Source organism: Vipera berus (assembly GCF_964194415.1).
Source record: "Vipera berus genome assembly, chromosome: 2".
Classification (NCBI taxonomy): Eukaryota; Metazoa; Chordata; class Lepidosauria; order Squamata; family Viperidae; genus Vipera; species Vipera berus.
In genome coordinates this window covers 213,956,779-213,980,879 of record NC_138203.1, presented here as the reverse complement: position 1 = coordinate 213,980,879, position 24,101 = coordinate 213,956,779, and the positions used below count along the sequence as shown (strand labels likewise).

Genomic DNA, 24,101 nt, shown 5'->3' with positions numbered 1-24,101 from the left:
GTGTTAAAATTAGCAGATTTTAAATGTTAGAAACCAGAATACAATGGGGTGACAGCGAGCTCTTCTTCCTAGTCCACTAATTACCTCCAAAATTGAATGTGGAACCCATCTGGGCCCCAGATCAGTTGGCAGAGGCAGGTTTTGAGGCTCTTCTCAAAGGCCAAGAGGTTGGGGGCGGACCTCACCTTGAGGAGTAGGATGTTCTAGAGGGCAGGAGCCATGACAGGAAAGGCCTTTCTCCTGGACCCTGCCTCCTGGAATTCCTTGACCAACAGGGTCTGCTATATGCCCCTTCTGCTGGAACAAGTGGGCCAGGCCAATCTTATTGGGGTGAGATGGTTCTTCAGGTTGCCTGAACCCATGCTATGAAGCCTTTATCATTCTCTTCAATGGGCAGGTTTTCCCATTAAAGTATGGTCTGTACAACTAAAGAAATGCCACGTTAGTTAAGTACAAAGAAAATCCCTGCTGAATTAAAATAATGTTTGTTTTATTCAGCAATCTGCTTCCCACCATGGCAAGATCGGATAGTTCTGGAATACCTGAGCGACTCTAACTTTACTAGCTTAGCTAATTATATCAAACTCTCAGTCCCTGGCTACCAAAGCTGCAGTTAAGATTGATAATGTTTCATGGCTAAAGCTAGGAGAACAAATTATTTGCTATTGTTCAAGTTCACAGAGGTCCTGTGATGAGTGGGTTACCTCCTGTTCCTGATCAGAATAAGGTGTTTTATTGGACAGGGTTTTGTTCGGAATTATTCTTATGGTTTTTAACAGCTATTGCATTCAGAAGTACGTAGGTCTTTTCAGTAGGGTTAGCAGTTCTTCAATTTTGAAATTCTACCACTCCTTCCATTTTTATTTTTGTGAGTTTGTGTGTCTTCAAGTCAATCTTAACTCCTGAGGACCGCCTGGACGAGTCCCTGCAGGTTTTTTGACAACATTTTCAGAAATTGTTTGCCACTACCTCCTTCCTAGAGCTGAGAGAGAATGATGGAATCAGGGTCACTCAGCTGGTTTTTTTGGAGGTTGAAAACTCCGGACAGTCTGATCTCCCCTTGGTTGTAAGATAGAAAAACAGCTGTAGGCTTGCAAGCTGCAGCCAGCCTGATCATCCCTTGGCTGCTGGGTAAGAAAGAAGCTGAAGGGTTGCAAGCTCCAGCTGATTTGCACCCACTACAGCCAGCCTGATCTTCCTTGGGTGGATGAGTGACTGCAGGTACCCATGGGATGGGATGGGATGGGTACTGTAGCATTCCTGTTGTTGGTCATAATGGTGAATGGCTGCGGGGATGTTGCAGTTGCCATAACCATGAAACTGATTGTACATAGCTTTGGGGGAGTATGTAATAACTTCAAATAGCTTCTAAGTGACTGGTTGTATGTCAAGGACTATCTGTATGAGCTTACCTATGTGTTTCTATCCAATTCAGTGGCAAGAACCTGCCCTTCTTGATGGGTTGCACCAGAAGCTAGCTATTTAGCAGAGCAGACAGATGGAGGCGATGCTGAGAACAACATATTTGCTTCCTTGCTGTGTGTTTTTGTGTCTCTTCAACTGTTGCCTTTGCCTTGCCTTGCCTTGCCTTTGCCTTTGGATTTGTCTTTGTCTTCGAACTTGTCTTTGCCTTGGGAACTTACTTTTGCCTAGTGGACTTGACTTGCCTTGCCTTGCGAACTAGTGCTGGGTTCATTTGAATAGCATGTGGAACTCATTGGGGTTGAGCTGGTGCCGGCACAGGGAATTGCTGGGGAATGCAAGTCAGGTTTGGAAGCCTTAATGAAGACTCCTTACACTGGTGGTGTGTGTTTGTGTGTGAGTGGGACAGCACACATATTCTGACAGTTTTCAGCAAAGTATCAAAGCATGTTACCCTTTGGGGTTTATGTCTAAGGAGATAATCCTCTGTAGATCTCTGATTACAGCAAGCTTTTATTATGCTATATCAGAAGAAATGGGAAATCATTGGCTAGGTTTTTTTTTACTTTAATCAAAGCTAAGAACTAAGGTCATTTATATAATAAAAAAGGTTCATAGCCAATCTCTAATAAGAACCCAGAAGAGGAACAAGGTTAGTGTCTCTAATTAATCTACCTCTAAAAGATAGATAGGTAGATAAAGAGTTTTTCAGATCAAATTAATTGGCAAAGGAAGGGAAACTACTGACAATATTTATTATTTAAAATTCATATTACTGCAGGCTGAAGCCTACTAGTACTGTGTGCTGGAGAAATCTCTCATTCACTTTATTAAATATACAAGTGACACTGCCCTGTGCCCAGATCTCAGATAATTTTGGAAACTCAACTGGGAGCTGGGAAATGCACAGCTCTCAACAAATGTCAGGAGATCTGGGATTTGTGCAAATGCAGCAAGGAGGTGGGCAACTAAACCAAGTCTTCCAGGGATCCCTGCTTTCCTATCTCAGGGCCTAAGAAAGGATAATCAGGAGATGGCAGAGAGTTATCAGTAGCTGGCACCAACCCAAGAAGTTAAGTTAGGCTATGATGACCATTATTATATTTTCCATCTCAACCCTTCACTGAGGATCTACAAAAGAAGAGCTCAGGTCACTGTGGAAGATGTGATAGTAGGCTTTGGGTATGGACTTGGTTGTAAATGTTTCTCCATACCTTTGTATCTTCCTCAATGATTGCTACTTTCTGAGATTTTATACAAGCAGTCAAGAATTGAAGAGAACCAGTATGATAAAACAGAAATTTACCAGGCCGCTGAATGAAGATTGATCGAATTTGCAGACGCTAAACTAGGATAATTTGGGGGAAAAAATCTTGATTATCCACAATGTAAGCTGTGACTAGAGAAGAATTCATAGAGAAAGGAAGCCCTCTGATTTTGATTCTAGCATGAATTAAAACCATTAACAAAGGATGAAACTTGAAAATACCCTCAAATAAATTCATACACAGTATGTAGCCAGACCAAAAAAAAAACAACCAGAAAGAAAGAAGATTGTAAGATGAAAGCTCTTCTGTCATAGCCAAAAATGTAAGAAAACTAGGCAGCCTTCTTGTGTTCTTCCTCTAATGTGGTATTTGCCACCATCTACCCACAATAGTGGACTGCAAGGCATTCAATCCGGTCAGTTCTAGAGGAGATCAACCCTGACTGCTCTTTAGAAGGCCAGATCCTGAAGTTGAAACTCAAATACTTTGGCCACCTAATGAGAAGGAAGGACTCACTGGAGAAGAGTCTAATGCTGGGAAAGATTGAGGACAAGAGAAGAAGGGGACGACAGAGAATGAGGTGGCTGGATGGAGTCACTGAAGCAGTTGGCGTGAGCGTAAATGGACTCCAGAAGATGGTAGAGGACAGGAAGGCCTGGAGGAACGTTGTCCATGGGGTCGCGATGGGTCAGACACGACTTCACAACTAACAACAGCAACCCACAATACTCCTCTGGAGTCTATGTAGGACAAACAGACCAGACTTGTGAAAAAGAATTAATGCACATAAATATGATATCAGGATTCAAGATAAGGGCAAAGTAATTGGAGAGTATTTTAACCTCATGGATCATTCCATTACAAATCTCAAAGTAAATATTTTACAAAAAAAAAAGTCCTCCTCATCACAACAGAGACAGTTGAAGCTAGAAACATCACTAGATTTCAGGGTATTTCAGGAGGTCTGAATAAACTCAGTGGGTGTTTTAACACATTAAAATTGTTAATTAGCAAGGTGATTGTAATCTCTTCCCCTAGAATCTTCATCTGCATAACCACCCTATCTCTCCCCCCTCCCTTACTGCTATTTATTTAAGACCTACATCAGTTAAGGCACTCCACATGAAATAATTGGCAGCTCAGGAAAACTCATGCCTTGTCAAATTTAAAAGCAGCTACCAGCCGCTTTCCGAGAAAGAAACAGAGAATGATGAGCAGATGTTAGTATACAGCCATTAATGGAAGATATTGGCTTCCTTTTAGGAAGGACAGCAGAACCTATCTGATATTAATGAACTGGAACGATTTGGTTGCTTTTCTTTGTACTTCTGTTGTGACAAAAGGAAAATCTATAGTTTTCAAAGTAACAGGGTATTAGCCTGAAAATAAACCATTCTATGTAAATCCCAACAGCACACAATTAAAATGATCATGGATAAGCTTATCCTAGTCTCACTGTTTCTCCAAATCTCAACTTAATGGCAGAAGAGCAAATATTGTTTTAACATCTATGATAATGTTAAATTTCCTTCCCCACAATAGGTTATACCAAAATTTTATATCTAACAGTTCCACAGTAAGATTGGAATAAACTTGAAATCTTTGTCCTTTTTCCCTGGAAGGCTTCATATAAATCCAAAATGGAGAATTTTTCCATTTGCAAGAATGTGTTTGTCTTGATAAAAATTTATTGGGAGCAATAGGCTAGTAGTCTGTAGAATCAAAGACACAGACTCACCAATGGAAATAAGTAGCATTGTGAGCCTTCCTACATCATATATACAACTGCACATAGATCAAATGCATATTAGGTGGGCGCACAAATGCACCATTTTCTCATACTCACGCCTACATAAGCAGCAAATAGCTTAAATGGGAGCAAATGGAAAGATTTAAGTCTCCCTTTCTCTTATTCCTCAACTAAATAGCAGGAATATGAGAAACTGTGAAGATGGAGAGGGCTAAGTGACCCTTATTCATGGTTTTCATTCTTTGGTGATGCTCAGCTTCCTGGATGAGAGGCTTATTTCTTTGGGAACTAATTAAAACTTCTTGATTCTTTGAGGCAGTTTTACCTCATACTTCCCAATGAGGGAAACAAGGTATTTCTTTCTACTTAAAAATGGTCCAGGAACCTTGTATCCCATTCTCCCAATCACATCTACCCAGTGGGGACTTCTGAGCCATAGGCTGTCTGAGGCTGGATTATTGCTGATATATCCCATCAGGAGGGAAGCTGAATAAAAGAAATATTAATCCCATCTTTACTGGGCTAATTAGCAACCGTTAAAAAGCTCTCTCAGCCACTCTCGTTGATGGACAGCAAAGGAGAAAAAGGTTTTGTAAAGGTTACCAGAGCATTAAATTTCACAACTATCTTTATCTGAGATGAGCAGCGATGCTTGAGTTTTGAGTGGCTTTCTGTGTAAAAGGAGAATAAGAAGCAATCAAGCTTATTAATTCTAGCTTTGCCTATACATATCTCAAAGGTGACAATAGATGAAAACTGAAGTTTTTTATTAGTCAACATACTATTCCTCTGGAACGAAGTGTAAACAACTGACACTTCTCTCCTCTTACAGAGGGCAACAGTGGGCTCTCTGTGCAGGCATGCATTCTCCCTCAGTCCTGATTAAGTCCTATATCTTGAATAGAAAACTTCTCCTGTGTCTCAAATCAGCACAAAACCCAATTCCAAATGCCATTGGTCTTATTCAGATGCTGATGCTCTTGAACCCAGAGACTTCGGTAAATCAAACATGCTGAGGTACCAACATGCTAGATTTGTACGAAGATGAGTGTCAGAATGCTTGAGATCTCAATTACTGCATCATACCAGTTCAGAATTAACAAATGAATAGAAGACTGAGAAGGCAGGAAAAACTGAGACAGTCTTCAAAGGCAGGCAGAATTAAATTGCTATAATAAGCACAAAGGCAAGGCTTTAATTTTGTCAAATAAAGCTTGCAGCCTTGAGACTGCAAACAATGGATAAATGTGGTCCCAGGTTAATTTTGTTGTTTAAAATTTGAATAATTGAATTTGTATAACCATGATATAATTATTTTTACTACGGTAAAAAAAAGTAGAGAAATGTTATTGAACTACATGTTTTCCTTTTTTTTCTTTGCAGCCTATATCATTCTGTTTTATTTTTAAATACATAGAAGTTTTGGACTAGTTTGGAATGCAATTTATGAGTTTAGTCTCCAATTGCTGTTATTTGAACTATTTATTTTTAAAAAATCAGTAAAATTATATTAAAAAGTTGTAAATTTGGGATACCATTGCCCCTAGTGTAGAGACAAGGAAATACAACTTAGCAAGAGATACCGGTAAGAGTTAATGTACATGCATGGAAAGTACAAGTAAAAAGGATTAGAAGCTACTTCTAACGTTGAAAATTTTTGATACAGAAGAAGTTTTGTACTGCAATCAAACATGTAAAATAAATGTAATGTATGGCTCATGACAAGCTTCTGTAAAATTCCATGTTGCCACACACTAATCTACCTCTATTTCCCCAACCTGTGTGCAATTTGTACCCATCACAGATTACAGACTGAGAACACTGATGCTTGTAATCCACCTGGGTGACACCAAATTGGAAAGACTGTTCTGCGGGTGTGTCTCATACAGGTGATTTGTAATTAATGAAATTACTTTCCAAGAACAGAAGGAGTGACATTTTGAGGCTTTATAAGCAAGCAGTGAAATAACTGCTTGTAAACGTTGTGTGTGGGTTGTTCTGTGTAACTGGGAATGACACTACTGTAGGTTTTTTTTAATGGGGATTTGCCCCCCCCCTTGAAAAAAGCCTTCTGTCTTCAGCAGAGTGGCTGTGAAAAAAATGAGTAGAAATATTTGTCTCAGCATCAGGGATGATGACTAAGATGAAATAAACAATTTAATACAGCAGCCTTTCCTTAATGTGAAAGGAATATTTGACATGGAGATGAGGTTTGCCTGGGGAAGTCTTGTTATTATGAAAAAACCCTTCTTGATTAATAAGATTTGTAGGTTTCCCATATCCAGAACCTTTTGGAAATTAAAATCTTTGTTTCAAATGCAGACATTCCCCACATCACATTCCTTTTTTCTTCCCTTTAATGGGTTTGAAAATGAACACCTCTTTTGGGAGGTGGTGGTGGTGGCAGAGGAGACAATAAAATTTTTAAAGGAAAAGCTCATAGTTGCATCTGAAGGCCACATCCCTTCTAAATAATAATAACAATACAACAATAATAATAATAATAATAAACCTTTATTGTCAAAGTAGAACACGTGTACATTGAGATTAGCTGAGCCTCCCCTCCCCCCCATGCTCTCTCCCCCCAACACACAGTGACAACAAACCCTCCATCCTACCACACCATGTGAACCAACTACACCACACACCGGCCTCCCAAGTCAATTCTGCATAAGTTCACAGAGATTATGTCCCATTTAAAAAAGCCTAACAGCCCACGGATAAAAGCTATTTTTCAGCCTGTTGGTACGGCTGGCTATATTCCTATATCTCCTACTGGATGGTAGGAGAGTAAAGAGATACCGTCCAGGGTGTGAGTCATCCCTGAGAATCTTCCTCACTCTTCCAAGGCAACGAGCCCTGGCGATGTCATCCAGTGGTGTCAGGGGACAACCCGTCTAACAATGTTTAATGTGCAATGATGCAACACATTAAGGGGAGAAAGAGGAAAAGCAGACCTGGTTTGTGACAGAGAATTTTGACAGTAAATGCCCAATATAAAGGTTGAGAGAGGAGCAGTAGTGGGAGAGATGGACCAATGAGAGTAGATAATTTGTGGCTGGCTGGTTTTTGGGAAGACTCCAAAGACATTTTTGACTCTGCCTGAAAAAGCCTTGGTCTCCCTTTGGTAATTGGATTAATCTGTAAACTGACATGATGGTTCACATCCACAGTGAAAGGCACCAGGGATAGCAGATCTGCCCAATTGTTTCCAATGTGGGCAGATAATCCATTAATGGTATGCAAATGCCTGATGTAGAACCAAATATGCCTGACTAATCTTAAAGTCGGAGTGTGCATGAGAAATTTGAGCTTAGTTTTCCCATTTTAAATTCATTCTGTCTTATTTCCCCAAGTTCAGCACAGGAAAATTATGCACATCCTGGCGGGGCTTTTGCTTTATTACATATTTTTGTGTGTACTTTCTCCTCTAGATAGATTTTACATGCCCTTTTTCTAATATGCATATTTTATCAAGAGATCTGTTCCTACAGTCCAACAGTTGTGTTCAATTTTTGTAAAACAATTTTTACTCAAAAAACGCATCCTTATGGAGTTTAATGTACGCAGTTTTGTACATGCTGTCCACAAATATACACATTTAAACAAATTTCTGGAGTTGTAAAATTCATCACATTTAACTATTTGCATCCAACTGCTCTGGTTTACAGATAAACTGGACAAAAGTGAACTTGGTAAGACTGCATTAAAAATAGAATAGAATAGAATAGAACAGAATAGAATAGAATAGAATAGAATAGAATAGAATAGAATAGAATAGAATAGAATAGAATAGAATAGAATAGAAATAACTTTATTGTCACTTTGAATGTATACTAATTGGCATATATCAAAATGAAATTTCGTTGCACACAGCTCTCAAAGAGTCACCACCTCTGATATACAGTACATTCCTTGTTCGTGGCCAGCTCAAGTTTCAGAATGTCCATTTTAGTCTCTAGGGAGTGAACGATGGCAAACTGGACAGATGGAAATGGAGCTCCATGTGAATTAGGCCTCAAATAATCTTGTATTCCTACACGACATCTTTGTCTCCTTTCCTTTTTCTGATCCTGTCTCTTCTACCTTTTCCTTAAAGGGGCCTTGCTCCTTTTCTCCCCTGGAGCAGGCTGCTGCCGCTTCCAGTTCCTCCAAAAGCATCTCTCCCTTCCTCTGGGCCTGCCAACAGCCTCATCCAGTTCCTTTGCTCCATAAGCTCCGGGGACCTCTCCTCCTCAAATACAAGCCCAACCAATTTCATTTTCTCTCGTTTTAATACAGAGCTTTCTAGTCTGGTTTATGAGACCTGTACCGTGTTTCCTGAAAATAATAACCACCCAGAAAATATGTCCTAGCTTGATTTTTTTTTGCATACGACTAATATAAGCCCTACCTCAGGATATTGGCACAGAATGTTTTAATGTTAGGCTAAGATAAAGAAAAATGAGAAACACTTGACAACAAATCTGGCTTTGGTAGAAATGCAGGTTTGTTTTCCAAGGTAAAGTCAACTGTCCAGTACCTTTTTCTCTCATTTACCAAGAGCAACAATTTGTCAGATATTTGGGTTTCCCCAACAATTCTGCTTTGAAGTACAGCAGTGTGCTCACGTTGTCCACATTTAATGGGTTGACAGATGTATCAGAGGAGGTCCATTTGCTGCCCACTCACAAGATGACTTACTACCTGACCTGGAAAGTTAATTCAGTATTTATATGACTGGGATATTTGGCATTCTTGATAGGAACAGCTGCTGGATGAATTTTAACTTTCATTTTGATGGCAGGTTCAGCTGCAATAAAACCTCTTACTCTTGTTCCTCATTCTGGGATCAAATATAGAATTCAAACACAAAGCTGTGACAGAGCTCCACGCATTAATCTATACCCAGCAACATCACTGGATATAACATGGGACAGGGTAAAATAATAACATCCTCCGGGCTGGGTCCCCAATGAATGCAGATCTGGAAGCTTTCTCCATCCTCAAATTAAAGAAATGTTTTACCTTGATTAGGAGATGGGAACTGGGCACAGCTTGTTCTGGTAAGAACCCATCCCTTCTTCCATGACAGTTGCTCAGTTTTAATCTTATGATTGGGAAACACATGGTTACTGGTGTCTCCCTCATCCATCCCTCCGATTGCCTCTACTCACTTGTCTTGAGACAGCTTCAGAAATTTGGAAGGCAGTCTTAGTTTTACTGTTTGATCCATCTTATTTTCTATTCTTACAGTTATTTGATGATGTTGAATGTTGATGATGTTTTGTGAGCTGTTTTAGCTATCTGATTGGCTTAACAACTATTTTATAAAAAGGAACAGTGAATTAATCTCTTGTACTTCTCTCCATTCTCATCCCTTCAATCAGCTCCATCACATCTAGGAAGAGGTCTCATTATTTCTTAGCATTAATCCTTCCTTTGTTCAAAACTCCTTCAATATATCCATTTTAGGTTTGTAATGGTATTCTTTGTACTGTAATAGGAATATTTCCTTATTATCATTGTAAATTTTCTCTCATGAGCATTAGAAAAAGTAGTGAAGCTTGGAACTCCTACATCTTTTTTTTGTAAAATACAATGCATTTTATCTCCTCACTGTACCTAAAATTCTTCTGCAAATTTTATCCTGCATAGTTAAAAAAATAGTCAAAAACTATAGCTGCCATTAGATTTTTTTTTCCATGCTAGCTGACAAAATGGCAGAGCTCTCTGGTTTTCCTAACTGCATTTTAAACTTGGGCTATGTTATACCTAAACTGACCTGAGATAGGATGGGCTACTTTAGGAACAACCAATCTATCACTTGAAATGAATTAAATGGTCAGTACCAGTCTTACTGAAAATCTACCGGTAATCAATTATTATCTGTTAACAACAGTGTGAAATCACAGCTGCCAGTTCGCTGGTGTTGGCCTTGATACACATCAAGTTTTTTCCAAGAACTAGGGTACTGTAATGTATCAACACAGTATATGTGCAAATCCAAGCAGAGTGTACTTTTGTAATTGAAGATGGAAATTGTGCAAATGCATGGATTTTCTAAATGCTATCCAAGTGTGCTGACTGGAACCACAATGGCTGATTTATGCCATAATCACTCAATTTTGATTTTCATATCTTGATACTTTGTGATCTTCTCAAATTCTTTGTCTTCTATTATCTATTACTACATCAATTACCCACACTTTCCTTTTTTTAAATCACAGTTATATCTGGTGTGTTATGAGTCAGGATTTTCTCAGACTATATTGGGAAATCCCACAATATTTTAACCTCCCCTTTTTTCAATGACTTTTTCTATTATATGTTTACACCAGTTTTTCCCTACTGGTATATGATAATTTTTAAGATGTTCCAGGGAATGATTTTGGCAACTTTGTTATGTAATTGTTTATGATCAGTTTATGTGATCTTCTTGCACAAGCTGAGTATACGAGCTATTATTTCTTCTGCTTCTTTACACAATCTGTACTTTGAATCATTTTATCATTATTCCACTTTTTCTGTATATCGCAAGGCAACATATATATGTAATACTCCTTCCTACTCCTTCCTCCCCCACAGCTTCTTTTTGGGGTGGGGTGGGCTGAAAAAGAGTGACTGGTCTAAAGTCACCCAACCAGTTTTCATGCCTAAGGAAATCTAGAACTCACAGCCTCCTGATTTCTAGGCCAATACCTTAACCACTACACCAAATGGCTCTCATAATGTCCAACGTACTGACAAACAGCACTTCTATATTATTGCCAAGAAACTACATGGACTAATCAGGTAGTCATTAGAAGGCACACTAAACTTAAGAAAGTCTTTAACTTTAATCTAATGAGAAATCCTGCAGAATAATACCTAACCATCCCCCCCACCCCCATTCTCTAGCACTCTGCCAATACTGCTGAAAATATATTGCAAACATTCCAGGTTAGGTACCACAAACATTTTCAGCTGGCAATAAGGAATCATAGTCTCAATATTCCAGTCTAGGAAAAGGAGAGATTTTTTTTTAAACACAGAAAGGTCCCTTTACCACCCATGCAGGCCATTACAGGTAATCCTTGAGTTACAAAGGTAATGGAGACTGATGACTACATTCACAATGTGAGGATTTGTAGGAGTGAATGATGTAACTTGAATGTGATCACTCCCTGCTTTCGCACACGCATTCGTTAATCAAATGCACGGTTGTTAAGTGCACGAGATATCTCAGGGTGGGGAAGGCCACGGGGGGCCTAGTGCTTGTAACCACCCAAGACCTCCTCCAACCCACTGAAGTATCTCATTCTTTCCCTTCTCCCCATCCTACAGGACCGGGTCACTTACCTTATGTAGATCTCAATGATCAAGGGAGCTGTCTACTCTCCAGCCTCTCTGCCCTGGTTTCACCTTGAGCAAAGGCTTGCCAACGCCTGCAGGGACAAGAGATGGTATCTCTATAAGCTCCAGTTGTCTTTGCAAAAAGCTTTTCACCATCGAGAATGGAGGCCAGGAGGGGTGCGCATGTCCCTATGGGCCTCTGTTTGAAGTTACAACATCATAGCTCCCCCAAGTACTTACGACACAGTCCTGAAGTTATGAATGTTGCAGCACCGTGTCAGTTGTTCACCCTTACGAACAACCGCAGAGACACTGCAACAATCACCCTGCCTATTTCCCCCTACCCTGGGCGGGTCTCAACAGGCACTGGGCTTGTGGACACTCAACTTGAGAAGATCTAGTGAGCCTTCAGTTTCTTGTCCAGGATCAGTGCTTCAGGTCTTTGGTGCAGTTGCAGAGAATGGAGACCTAAAATACTGCAAGATCAGTAGTGTGAGATCTCGTGCTACTGATCTTGCATGATCTCATGGTACTTTAGGCCTCTGTTCTCTGGACAAGATCTGTGGCAAAAGGCTTTGCAAACAGAGGGAAGGCCTGGAGCACCGAAGCCTTCCCTCTGTTGGCAAAGCTTTTTGCCGTCTTTACAAAAAGCCTTTGTCGATGAGAATGGAGGCAGGGAGGGGCACGTGTGTCCCTCTGGGCCTCCATTTAGGGCGGCGAAGTTCTTCCCACACTGCAGCACAGGTCAAAGATTCACATTTACTGGATTATTCCTCCAGGAAAAGGCTCTTCTTTTTACTCCTGCTTTGAAGTAGCAATATTACAATAAAGGGTAAAAAGGGAAACTACTGACTGACATTCTTAAGGCGAAATATTTTTGTATTTTGGACAAATTGCTTTTATTTTGATGTCCCAAACAAGAGGATGATGCTTTCTCATTTTTTTCTCATTTTTTTCATGACATTTCTTTTAGATAAAATTTTGAATCATCATAGGAAAACATGTCAGTACCTGATGTTGGACTGGTGGAAGCATGAGTTGACATACAAGCAACTGAATATCCAATAGCAAAGATCCACATGATGCTTGTAAATTATACCTTTGACACCCAATAATTTCAGTGATGGTACAGGCACACATCCTATTTTAGGGGAACTTACTAGACCACGTTTAACTTCTTCACTCACAGAATCTATGTTTTAGTAAAGTTAAATTTTTTTACTACTATACCTCTCTACACCTGCTGGGAGAAATGGGCTGAAGTTTGATTTACAGGTAGTCCTCGACTTACAACAGTTCGTTTAGTGACTGTTCAAAGTTACAACAGCACTGAGAAAAGTGACTTATGACCGATTTTCACACTTAAGACTGTTGCGGCATCCCCAAGTTCATGTGATCAAAATTCAGAAGCTTGGCAATTGATATTTATGATGGTTGCAGTGTCCCGGGGTCATGTGATCACCTTTTGCAACTTCCTGACAAGCAAAGTCAATGGGGAAGCCAGATAACAACCGTGTTACTAACTTAACAACTGCAGTGATTCACTTAACAACTGCAGCAAGAAAGGTCATAAAATGGGGCAAAACTCACTTAACAAAATGTCTCACTTAGCAACATAAATTTTTGGCTCAATTGTGGCCATAGGTTAAGGACTAGCTGTATTTAAATTTCAAATTTTAGACAACACTGCAGACTACATGGTTCACCACTAAGAGGGTCCAACAAAACTCTTTGTATAATATATTCAGGAAATAGTTGCTGGAATCAATTTGAATCAAAGTGCACCTCAAGCAATTTCCCACTTACTGGACTGTAGTGATTAAAACTTGATACAGCCAGCAACATGCCTCATTCCAACTATTAAAATCCCAATTCATGAATAATGGAACTGAAAAGGGCCATTTGAATCATGACCTAAAATGATTGTAAGGCAGTCAGCTGGAGGATTATAAGCTTTATCTTGGAGTGCAGCTAATGGGGAGAAAGGATTAAATGCAGTACCAAAACAGCTGTTACTTTATAGTTTTGGGTTTTTTAAAAGAAACAATTAAATTATTGTTATGTTTTTGGTTAGTTTGTCATATTGATTTTGTGCTTTTAATTTTGCAAGTTGCTCAGCATCAGGTATGTGAGATGCGCAGCTAAAGACAGTTTTCCCCCCATACCATCACTCTGCTAAATACATAATTCTCACAACACTGTCTTATGCCTAAGGATACCTAACCATGTAGTAGGACTGTATTACTATTATCATCCCCATCTTTCCTATTACCTACTCCTATTGGTATCTTATGACTATCGCTTTGTTTGGTGATTATGATTGTATCTTATGATTTATGTTGTATCTCTTTGTTGTATGTACACTGAGAGCTTATGCACTGGAGACAAATTCCTTGGGTGTCCAATCACAATTGGCTAATAAAGAACAATCTATTCTATTCTATTTATCAGATAAACAAACAAAAAAACAACAACTCTGGGACACAGCTAAGTGGATAGCAATGCTGAACAGGTGGCATAGGTTACAAAATAAGTCTACCTTGCCAGATAAATAACTCAGCATTTGTACAGTGCTGAAGTAGAAATCTGTAATTTTATGTGGGATTTGGTTCCAAATTTTGCATTAGTTTATCAAAGTATAAAATTCAAAGAAAAATGAAAATAGTGGAAAAGTAGAGGAGGAAAAAATATAGGGGAAAGGAGGAAAAAGAAAAAGCATTGACTTCTGTTTCGTTTTAGTGCAGAATAAGAATACCGGTAAGCCTCAGCTTTTTACTTTTACATAATAATATATACCAGTCATTTCTATAATGACAGGCTATAAAATCAGCAGAACCCAAAGTCAAAGTTTCATTTTTTTCCACCTCAAGCACAAAATCCAGAAGTGGTTTCCAAGTGGAAACAAAATTAACTGTATTCTTTTCTTTGATTAAGATGAAAAACAGAGGAGGGGAGAAATATTTCCCGTCTTGCAAGATTCTGTTTATTTTACTTATTAAATTTTTATGCTTTCCATCTCTCCTATAAGCTGATTCTGGGTGGCTTACAAGTTATAAAACAAGTAGAAAAATAGTTAAAATATTAAAACATTAAAACGACACAGATTAAGATTTTAAAATTATTCTGAAACCAGAACTAAGAGACTGACAGGGCGGGGAAGAGGTCTTCTTCCCGTGAGCCAACTCCAGCAGCAGTGAGCGCCCCACTTTACTGTAACCTCTGATGCTCCTGATTGTGCTTGTTTGGATTACCTTGAAGGGCTAACGTCACTCTTGCAAGCCTAGGAAAGTCGCTTCTGAAAAGCTTCCCATGCTTTCCCTCCATCTGCAGACTGAGCTGTCCCTTATCAGTCCGTGGCCTAGGCTGCACATCTTTCTCCTGTCTCCCAAGGTCATTTCTCACATACCATCACACAGTTCCTCTACAGGTGGTCCTTGTTTAGTGACCACAATTGGGATCAGCAACTTGGTTATTAAGCGAAGTGATCATTAAATAAAACTCTGACAGTGCTTATGATCTTACTTCAGATTTTCTTTGCTTTACAGACTGCGAAGGTCATAAATGTAAGGATTGGTTGCCAAGTTACTTTTTCATCATCGTCATAATGGCAAACAGTTGCTGCACAAGTCAGTCGATAAACAAACACTGCCTGTATTTATAAAGTGGTACTCTGCTAAGGTCGGAAGGCTTCCACTCTTATTTAGCGTGCTCAGTGGTGCAAGATGGCATGCTGTTGCTGAATCTCTGTACAAGTTGCTACAGATTCGCAATGCTACTACTCTTTTCTCTTGCTGCCATTCACTAACCATTAGTAAGCTTCTCTAAGCTTAAATAACTTGTTGTGAACACTGCTGTGGCTCTTGTTTTATTTCTCTTAGGGGCAAACTGAATAGCAGATGGTGTATGCTAAGAATTACCTAGTACATAATTGTTTTCCTGTCTAAATTTCCCAATAAGGTTCTGAAGTATGTCACAGGATGAGATAGAATTTCTTTTGTAGACCCCTGTGCTTTCTTTCAGCTATGGAAATAAATTTGGAACTATTTTCCATAACTTCCAGCAAAGTTGGATGCCACTCTCATCCACTGAGAAGTTCTCCATGGAAATCTGGAACCCATTCTATTGGGTGAGTTTCCAAACCTGTCATGTTGAGCTTGCTCCTAAACCAAGAGCTAAGAATCCAGAAGCTCTCATTAGTAGCATTTATTAGATGAAGGTTAAGAATTACACCAGGGATTATATTTTCAAATAAGACACCTATCTGTAGGCAACTGATAGTGACAAAACTCTTGCCCCTTTCCTCCTGTTTTTTTTTTTGAGGTACAAGGGAGGAGGCTGGTCTCCTTGGCAAGGCCTGCATCTGTTCATATTTTATTAACAGCTATTACAATTTAAGTAATGTCTGTGTGATGCAAATTGTTTGATTGGTTGCCTCTGAGTCATGGTCTGGTTTCAGGTTGTTTGGTTGGCTAGCTGTTGTTATTAAGATGTGGTCCGGTTTCTTGTGGGGAGTTGCGATTTTTGTTGCCCTGTAGTGGGGTGCCTGTTTGTTTGCTTTAAATGCTGCCTTCGGGATTGTGGTTGAAGTATTTAAATAGATACTTAAAACACTGAAGACTATGGCCCAGCAACAACAACCAATCAAACAGCCCGAAACATCTGGACAAATAACACCAACACCAATTTACATCACACAAAAAGGTATTTAAAGGCCAGTGCTCTGACAGACAAGCACAATTCAAAGCACACTGAAGATGTCTCCTCCCCCCGAAATAGAAATGAAATGTTTGCAGCCAAATCGCCTAGCTCAGAGATCATCAGAGAATGTGCACCATGCAGTATTACAGAATTTTCCCTATGCCTCAAGGAAGCTTTGATGGCTCTGCTTCAGAGCCTTGAAATCAGAAGACATTTCTGATGTCTAGAAAGGAATCTAGAGGGTTCCTTCTTTAGAAATTGTCACCAAGAGATTCAAGTCAAGATCTTTTTCATGTTTTAGAAACTCCCACATAGTTTTTCTTTCAACAAGGTGTGTATGATTTAAAAGTAGAAAAAGACTGATAGCAAATATCAGCTATGTTTACACTTTAGGTGATTGCTAATATTCTTCTTTTTCTTCTTCAAGTAGTTGAATCTCTGTGAGTGTTCTAATTATTAACATGGCATCCATTAAATAAATGATGTCATTGTCACTATTTATACCACTTACATGATGAATATATTATGATACATGCCATATAAATTTCATAATTTAGGTAACTCTTAGTTGCATATTTTGGGCTTAGTATTTTATGTTTTGATTTGGGTTCTTGTGCTTGAAGTTACAAAACAGACATGTCTGCCATAAGTAAGGAGTCCCTGCAGATTTTACTCCAATAGTTGTTGCTGACTATAGGAGGCAGTACTCATCTCTGTTTCAGGGCCTTTGAGCCAGCACTGTCTGAAGACATTTCTGTGGTCATGTGGCCAGCCTGAGCACTATTACCTTCCCTATTTATCTACTCTCCTTTGCATGCTAGGTTGGCAGAAGCTGGGGCAAAAATGGGAGCTCATCCCATCACGTGGCACTTGGGTCTCAAACCTGGGCTGCTGGCTTTCCAGCCAACAAGGATGGTACCTTAACTGCTGAGCCACCAAACCGCCCATCTGTCATGGTATAGGCTTAACTATTACCCCAAATTTCTTTTGTTGTTGTTGTTCAGATTTTATGTTATCTCTAGAATTATTGATTCTTTCTTGGCAGTTTCTAAACATAAGGCACAGCAGCTCTTTAGCCTCTCTTTCACCACCTCCTACTTTTTCTCTCTCATGTGAATGCCCTGTACAACAGGTTCTTTCAACTTCTGCTCTCTTTTCTCTTTATAGAAAGCCTACACTTTACTCTAAAATATATTACATGTTAATTAAGAACAGCTGTCTTGATCTCCCATAACCTCACCTTAAGGTGCACGCTCCAGGAGGTCAATAATTGATGCACACACATATCGTATTTGGGACAATGGAATATATTAATTCATATAGAATTTTCTTCTTTAAAGTTTCTAGTTCTTCTGTTGAAATCTGAAAAGGCAGAGGGAAAGTTAAATAAACAGGAATAAAACAAATGAACTGGATTTGCTGGCTAACCAAATCTTTGAAATAATGGCTGCTTTCATGACCTAGCAATGTTGGGATCTCATTTTAACATCCCATTAAGCCTCTCAAATAAGACTTCCGGTTTGGTGTTCGACAAGACGGGTTGAAGAAGCTGGGGCTCCGGCTTCTTAGCCCGATTTCATTCTGCCTGGCAACCCCAAGGGGTCAGAAAGTTGCCCTGGAGGGGAAACGAAGAAGGAGGAATGCCTCAGGAGTCCAGACCAGATGGCGGTCAGTCCAGATGGACTGAAAAAACCCTCTAAAAGGATGGAGGAAAGGCTGCCTGGTAAGCCCAGACAGCCCAAGTCGTCACCAGCCAGAAGAAAAGTGAGGAGCTGCAGCGCTCCACTAAACAGCTGATTGTCAACAGCGTGCTGAAACTGGGTGAACTTGCTTTTTTTCCTTTTCCTTTTGGACCTAAAAATGTTGATCCCCTGATTGGGAAGAGCTATAAAGTAAAGACCCCAGAATGACTAGATGAGAAGAGACCTAAAAGCGGTGAGCAACTACAGAAAGGGAAAGGATTTTAGGAATATAAAAGAACTCTTAAAAATTGAACTTAGACTGACTCAAAGAAAGACTACTTAACCTACAGGATGTGGAAATTTTTTTTATATATAATTCCTAGGGTAAATAACCTATAAAGAGGACATCTAGTGGTGAAAGAAGATACTACAGTAACAATAAATAATAAAAGAATTTGAAAGTGTTTGACCTTGAAACAACACTTGGTGTAAACAAAATGCCTTTCTGTGAGTTTACAAATGAAAAAACTTTTTACAATTATATTTGTTGATTCTGGATATAACTAAAACAGGAATTACTTGGAGACAGCAGGTGTTTTACGCCTGAGACTCGACTGGAGGATTTGGATTTGGCCTAAAGCAGTTGGCTCATTCTTTTTGGCTGGACTTTAGCCTAAGATAGTTGGCTTTTTTTCTTTCTTCTTTTTTTTCTTTTGTTTTCTCTCCTTGAGATACTGGATTTAGCCTAAAGAAATTGGCTCCTTTTACGGTTTGGATTTTAGCCTAAGATAGTTGGCTGGAAAAATGAGTACATCAAATCTCACCAGACTTATGAAAAAGACTTCCTCTGCACTCTCTGTTGGAACATCTAGCCCAACAACCAAGGGATCTATTGAAACAATGTTGCAGCATGAGAAAATAAGCACCGCTTAAAATGAGATGCAAACTACATTAAAATTATTTCAAGAATCAATACAAAAAAATCACAAAGAGACAAAAAGTAACTTTGATAAATTAAATGAAGAAATCTTGGACATAAAGACACAATTTGAAGTCCACCATCAAATGATTGTTAAAAATGAGCAAAGAATTCAAAAAGTGGAAAATAAATCAGATGATATTGACAAAAAAATGGAAATACTAATACAAGAAAATGAAAAATTAGAACAAGCAAACTAAAATTTAGAAAGTACGGTGGTGATCTTAGAAATGGAGAAAGCGGAACACTACTTAAGATTTCAAAATATTTCTGAAGATAGAAAAGAAAATATAGCAGTTGTGATTATTGATCTCCTGGCAGAGGCTTTGAAAGCAGACAGAGCAGAGATGCAAATGGAGATAGTTGAAATATTTTGAATGAATTCAAGCTATGCAAGGAAATACAAATTACCCACAGAAGTGCATATAAAATTTATAAAGAAAACAACAAGAGATGAAATACTGAGAAGAGTTAGAGATGAGCCATTACAATACAGAAATAAATTGTGGTCTTAAAGCAGATATCCAAGAGAGTAAGAGATACTCGAAGACAATATCATTTCTTAATTACAAAGCTGATTGCAAAAGGCATAAATTTCAGATGGTTAATGCCAGAAGGGATTTTAAACAACTGGAATAATATAAGATACCGATTGGATTCAGTTTGGAAAGCAGATTTTGATGAAAGAAATTGAGCATTCTTAGATGAAGGAGTGCAACATCGACAAGAGGAGAGAAAAGACCAGAAACAAATAGAAGAAATAATTATGCAAACAGGAGAACAGAAAGAGAAATCTGATCAAGAGAGTGAAGGAACCGCTAGAGAACAGAGGATCATGAGATTGACTAGACCTAAATATAAATAATTGAAATGGAGAAAGAAAATGATTTTTTCACTGAATATAAATGGATTAAACTCCCCATCAAAAAGAAACATTTTTTTAATAAAAAAAACTACAGTAATTAAATACAGATACAATTTGTTTGCAAGAGACACATATAAAAAACCAATATTATAAGCTGTTGGAATACCCCAAAATTGGGAAACTTTATCATGCATCAGCACAACAGAAAAAAAGAGGTGTTGCTGTATATCAGTGATGGAGAACCTTTTAGAGACCGAGTGCCCAAACTGCAACCCAAAACCCACTTATTTATCACTGGGTGCCAGGTGGTACGTGGCCTACTGGGTGGGCGTGGCTGTGGTGGTCATGGCTGACTGAGTGGGTGTGGCCAAAGTGGACGTGGTCACCTCAATGTTGCTCATGGGGAGGGATGCCTGTGGGGGCCAGGCAGGGTTGGGGGAGATGGATAGACTGATTATGAGACTGAAAGAAAAAGAAGAAACAGAATATTATCAAACTTGGGACTTATCGATGGCTAGCGTAAAGAATAAAGGATTAGGAATTAAATATGTATTAGCGAATGTAAACTCAGCACGTTTGTTGAAAAATTATTACTGAATGTATGGGAAAAAACCCCAATAAAACCCTTACAAAAAAGGCCTCTCAAATAAAGTGGAAGGTCAGCCAAAATCTTCTTTAAACTGAGGGGGAAGTTTCTGAATTAGTCTTAATCCTCCTATCCAGCTTGGACCTTTTGGAAGGTCTTGGAAGCTCAACAATATTACGAAGAAAATCTCTCCCTCTAGCTCTAAAGTTCAAGATGTGTGGGGCAAATATCCTCCTAGATATTAATTTAGCCTTTGTATTTCATCAAATATATTGGGAAATATAAGTATCAGATTTCCTCTGCAAACTGCAGCTGCAGCCATCTTTCTTTGCAATTAGTGACTAAGGTGGGAGAGATCCTTTCTACAGGCGCGGGTATTTAGAAGCACCCCATGGCTGCAGAGATCAGCTATGCTGGCTCACATGCCTGCTTTGTACCTTCAAAAGTGAGAGAAAGGATGAGTGTCTTCAACCTCAGTAGGCTGCAGAAATTGCCCACTAGAGCACAAAATATGCAACTTTATCAATAGGAATTTATTATGCTGACATGGGGCTTCAAAGCTTAGATGACTCATTTTACTTTCCTGGGGCAATCAGAGCTAGCACAGTTTAAAATAAACCACGCACATTAGTTAATTTGTAGAATTTAGAAAGTCATCTAATTTATTTTTCATTACAGAATTTGCATCACTCAGTGCTAAATATTCACTAACTTGATAGTTTACAATTCCTTCCAGAGGATTACCATCTTGATATAGAAGGATCAGTTGCTTTAACAACCGTTAGAGTAATATTAGTGCAGAAAGGAACAACTGGTAGAATTGTGCTTCCTGGTAAGGGTAAAGGTAAGAACAATCTATAAAGGGACTGAAAGCACATGAAGCTCTAAAAACATGAGGAAAACAAAATTACTAAGGGGAAGAAGACAATGGTAAATTGCAACACTACTGGTGGCAATTAAAATATATTGTGTGGACATGCTAGATATGGTAATCATGGCAGTACCTAGAAAAAATAGTTTTGATTAAAGTAGTTTTCACAGATTAAACCAGTTATTAGAATGGGCCAGATTCTCCCATCCTTTTATTCCTCCAGCTAGGAAATGACCAGACTGAGCCAGATGGAACAGTCAAATACGTCACCAGTCTCATGTCCCTTCATGCCCACATGAGATCCAAGTCGGCTGCACCTTGAATTCCATTTACTCTTATCTACCGCCAATTTGCTTTGACCATTAGTAGTTCAGACTCTTGTAGAGAGCATAAGCTTGCAATAAAGTTTTACATTTGAACTGCCTGGACCTCCTGATTTTCCCATGCTTGACAGATAGATTGATTGACCAAATGACCATAATGAGTGTTTGGGGGTAGACCAATGAATGTTTGGGGGTAGCTATTGAATCAAAAGTGCGTATAGTCAAGGCTATGGTCTTCTCAGTTGCAATGTATGGCAGTGAAAGTTGGACCATAAGAAAGGCTGAGCGCCAAAGAATTTAGGCCTTTGAACTGTGGTGCTGGAGAAGACTCCTATGAGTCCCTTGGACTGCAAGGCAATCAAACCAGTCAGTCCTAGAGGAGATCAACCCTGACTGCTCTTTAGAAAGCGAGATCCTGAAGCTAAAACTCAAATACTTTGGCCACCTAATGAGAAGGAAGGACTCACTGGAGAAGAGCCTAATGCTGGGAAAGATTGAGGGCAAGAGAAGAAGGGGACGACAGAGAATGAGGTGGCTGGATGGAGTCACTGAAGCAGTAGGCGTGAGCTTAAGTGGACTCCAGAAGATGGTAGAGGACAGGAAGGCCTGGAGGAACGTTGTCCATAGGGTCGCGATGGGTCCGACACGACTTCGCAGCTAACAACAACAACAATTGAATCAAATTGGTTTCCATACTATTACCTTCCTCCAACCTTTCCTCCACACTTCTCTTCAGAAGTATGCAGTTTTTTAGTTCCACAAGCAATCAAGTTGGCCAGTTGTTCTCCAGCAGATGGAAGGAGTAGATGGTAAAAAATGATTAAAATCCAAAAAATATAGAGAGTTGGCTGCATCATATTTGATTCCTAGTGACATGTGCACATTCTTGTCATTTTCTCAGTAACAATAAATTGTTGGCCATGGCCTTTTTCCAGATTGTGTATGTACATACAGTATGCACGTATGTGGCATAGAACTCCCTGGAGCTTTCCATCCAGTACTAAGCAAGCCGGACTCTGTTTTTCTCAGAGGAGACAAAGCTCAACCACCTACTACATCTGCTGAGGCAATAACCTGAGAGGTCAGCCCAAGCTTATTAGTGTTAGGCATTAAATACTGACACTTTCTCCTCTCTCCTCATGCTGCCCACAGCAGGAAATAACTATCGAAGTGCCTAATCTTTTGAAAGGATTAAACTTGTTAACTCAATTTTCAGAGGCTTTTTTGTGTGGTTTTCCCTAGGCTGATCTATAAAGAGATTTTCACATAGCCACTTATGCTGCTTTTTTTTTATCTTGTTGCCTTTTAGTGATAATTGCATTTGGTGAGATGACTGCTTAGGATGGGAAATGCAGTCTCTCAAATAAACAGCAATAAAGCCAGGCAGAAAGATGGCAGAAAACCAACCCAACCAGCCACCTCTAGATGGGCTTATCAGTCTGCATTTCAGGTTTTTATTTAAGTGAAATTCTTGTATTATCAGTTAGGGCAAGGGTCCCGAAACCCCTGGTCCATAGCATACCAGTGACCGGTCTGCGCAAACAAGTGAAGCCCCATCTTCAGGATGCAGGCAGCACACAAAACCACCAACCCTCTGGTGCGCGGAAAAATGTCTCTCCATGGAACTGGTCCCTGGTGTCCAAAATATTGGGGGCCAATGAGTTAGAAAACTATCCTGGGCTATATCTTATTAATACTTGGAAATAGGTAACTTGCAAAGAAAACAACAAACTGAAAAGGGACTTTTTACATTTAAGAAAAAAAAATAGCATTGCTGTCTCAGGAGAAAAGGAGAAAGATAACTTCCCAGAACTATCTGATGAAGTGAACTTCAGCTGATGAAAGCTTATGCCTTCTAATAAAATATGTTAGTTGAAGTTACCAGAATCTTCCTAATTTTTTACTGCCATAAACTAATGTGGCTCCCCTCCTACTATGTGTCCAATGACAAATGGTTGTTCTTTAGTGGTTCACATTGAAATGAAAAGCTCAATTGTCATAAATAAAGGAAATCTGCTTGAATTTGAGATCACAGATGAGATACTAGTAATAGCAATAGCAATAACATTTAGACTTATATACTGCTTTACAGACCTCTCTAAGTGGTTTACAGAGTCCCCAACAATCTGGATCCTCCTTTTATCTCGGAAGAATGGAAGACCGAGTCAACCTTGAGCCGATAGGAATTGAACTCTGGCAGTCAGCAGAACTAGCTTGCAATATTGCATTCTAACCACTGTGCCACCAAGCAGTGGTGAAAATACTAGCACACTTTCTTCCTCAACAATTTTAAGACAGGAGTATTATACAATATGCTATGTGAGGGGAATGGCATTTTTAGGT

The 24,101-nt window shown here is 39.2% G+C and overlaps 1 protein-coding gene across 2 annotated transcripts in view; it reads right to left on the bottom strand.

The window, feature by feature from the left end:
• The window catches only part of CPLX2 (complexin 2), a 149,017-nt gene that overhangs the window by 63,669 nt on the left and 61,247 nt on the right, over nucleotides 1–24,101 (bottom strand). The window contains exon 3 of one of the 2 annotated variants that reach the window (XM_081318626.1): nucleotides 11,761–11,846. The exons of the other annotated variant lie outside the window; for it this stretch is intronic. The gene's annotated coding sequence lies outside the window, so the exon portion shown is untranslated. The remainder of the gene's footprint in view (nucleotides 1–11,760; nucleotides 11,847–24,101) is intronic. 2 annotated transcript variants of the gene reach the window in all.